At 32.6% G+C, this 2500-nt stretch overlaps 3 non-coding genes across 3 annotated transcripts in view; all 3 read right to left on the bottom strand.

The window, feature by feature from the left end:
* The window catches only part of TRNAC-GCA (transfer RNA cysteine (anticodon GCA)), a 72-nt gene extending 34 nt beyond the window's left edge, over positions 1-38 (bottom strand). Inside the window, exon 1 of the tRNA in view lies at positions 1-38. This exon is cut by the window's left edge and continues 34 nt beyond it. This is a non-coding gene — a tRNA (tRNA-Cys).
* A 963-nt stretch (positions 39-1001) lies between these two features.
* TRNAC-GCA (transfer RNA cysteine (anticodon GCA)) lies at positions 1002-1073 on the bottom strand. The gene has a single exon. It is a non-coding gene; the product is annotated as a tRNA-Cys (tRNA).
* A 1326-nt stretch (positions 1074-2399) lies between these two features.
* TRNAC-GCA (transfer RNA cysteine (anticodon GCA)) lies at positions 2400-2471 on the bottom strand. The gene has a single exon. It is a non-coding gene; the product is annotated as a tRNA-Cys (tRNA).
* Between the last annotated feature and the right edge of the window lie 29 nt (positions 2472-2500).

Here is a 2500-nt window from a genome sequence, read left to right as displayed (position 1 = left end):
ATCTGCAGTTGAATGCTCTACCACTGAGCTATACCCCCAATTGCGTACAAGCTTTTAAAAACATTCACATTGCAGTCAGAAAGTATAGGTGTTTGTACTATATATGTTGTTTTATAGGATAAAAAATTAATATGTATATTTATGGTGATGCTTTGGAGTTATTAATCTGGGCTTGATTGCAGAGTTCACATAGGTGTAAGCTGTGAGCATGCTCAAAAAGGAACTTTGATCATCTAAAGCTCCAATTTCATCAGTAATAGTGACATCAGGACATATTGTGACTTTAAATTTTGGGAGGCAAAACAGAACTAAGAAAATACAAATTCTTAGCAATAAACCTATATAAATTATTTCAAAAAGTAGCTGACAACGGTATATTATTGCTAATAAAATAGGACATTTTGATTTTTGGGATTGAGGGCTCAGATGTTCAAAATTAATGTTTGATGCATAAACTCGAATGGCCTAGTTGCAAAATTAGTCTGAGATTAACCCCCAATTACAACAACAGTTCCAGAACACTGCAATACAATTGCCTAATAATTCCTTATTTAATTATCAGAGAGGGTGAGTATTAAAGTACACATGTTTCATGTTCAGTTATATTATACTATTCTAAATATATTACTATAGAAAGGACAGAAATTAAATTGAGGTTCTGGAACTGTTGGTGGGATTAGGGATTGAACTCAGACTGATATTGCAATAAGAGTTCTCCTACTTTTTCAGTTTAACCATTTTGGGAAAGAAAGTACTTTTTAAAGAGAAACTAGGTAGGTCCTTTATATGTGCCTTCTATAAATTATAGTTTTCTTTAAAAATCGCTTTCAAATAAATGAAATCTGCCACTCTAACTGTGCTATCAGGAAGCATATAATGTTAAAGTTTCACTTTTTTTGTTTTCTTGCTCTTACTTGAGTTAGCTTTTCCTGTACTTGAGTTTCAAACTAGCTGTAAACTGCAAATTGATTCAGTACCTTTACACATTAAAAGCTAGGTAAAGGGGGCACCTGGATTTGAACCAGGGACCTCTCGATCTGCAGTCGAATGCTCTACCACTGAGCTATACCCCCAATTGTGTACAAGCTTTTAAAAACATTCACATTGCAGTCAGAAAGTATAGGTGTTTGTACTATATATGTTGTCTTATAGGATAAAAAATTAATATGTATATTTATGGTAATGCTTTGGAGTTATTAATCTGGGCTTGATTGCAGAGTTCACATAGGTGTAAGCTGTGAGCATGCTCAAAAAGGAACTTTGATCATCTAAAGCTCCAATTTCGTCAGTAATAGTGACATCAGGACATATTGTGACTTTAAATTTTGGGAGGCCAAACAGAACTAAGAAAATACAAATTCTTAGCAATAAACCTATATAAATTATTTCAAAAATAAGCTGACAACAGTATATTATTGCTAATAAAATAGGACTTTTTGATTTTTGGGCTTGTGGGCTCAGGTGTTCAAAAATAATGTTTGATGCATAAACTCGAATGGCCTAGTTGCAAAATTAGTCTGAGATTAACCCCCAATTACAACAACAGTTCCAGAACACTGCAATACAATTGCCTAATAATTCCTTATTTAATTATCAAAGAGGGTGAGTATTAAAGTACACATGTTTCATGTTCAGTTATATTATACTATTCTAAATATATTACTATAGAAAGGACAGAAATTAAATTGAGGTTCTGGAACTGTTGGTGGGATTAGGGATTGAACTCAGACTGATATTGCAATAAGGCTTCTCCTACTTCTTCAGTTTAACCATTTGGGAAAGAAAGTACTTTTTTAAGAGAAACTAGGTAGGTCCTTTATATTTGCCTTCTATAAATTATAGATTTCTGTAAAAATCTCTATAAAAAAAATAAAATCTGCCACTCTAACTGTGCTATCAGGAAGTTTGTAATGTTAAAGTATCACTATTTAAGTGATGCTTTTCCTTATTTAATTATCAATGAGGGTGAGTATTAAAGTACACATGTTTCATGTTCAGTTATATTATACTATTCTAAATATATTACTATAGAAAGGACAGAAATTAAATTGAGGTTCTGGAACTGTTGGTGGGATTAGGGATTGAACTCAGACTGATATTGCAATAAGGCTTCTCCTACTTCTTCATTTTTAACCATTTCGGAAAGAGAGTACTATTTTAAGAGAAACTAGGTAGGTACTTTATATTTGCCTTCTATAAATTAAAGATTTCTGTTAAAATCTCTATCAAAAAAATGAAATCTACCACTATAACTGTGCTATGAGGAAGTATATAATGTTAAAGATTCACTTTTTTTTATTTCTTGCTCTTACTTGTGTTAGCTTTTCCTGTACTTGAGTTTCAAACTAGCTGTAAACTGCAAATTGATTCAGTACCTTTACACATTAAAAGCTAGGTAAAGGGGGCACCTGGATTTGAACCAGGGACCTCTCGATCTGCAGTTGAATGCTCTACCACTGAGCTATACCCCCTATTGCGTACAAGATTTTAAAAACATTCA

Source organism: Taudactylus pleione, unplaced genomic scaffold, assembly GCF_031769625.1.
Source record: "Taudactylus pleione unplaced genomic scaffold, aTauple2 ptg000021l, whole genome shotgun sequence".
Lineage (NCBI taxonomy): Eukaryota > Metazoa > Chordata > Amphibia > Anura > Myobatrachidae > Taudactylus > Taudactylus pleione.
Note: the sequence above shows the minus strand (reverse complement) of the source record. Positions and strands in the feature narration are given on the sequence as shown.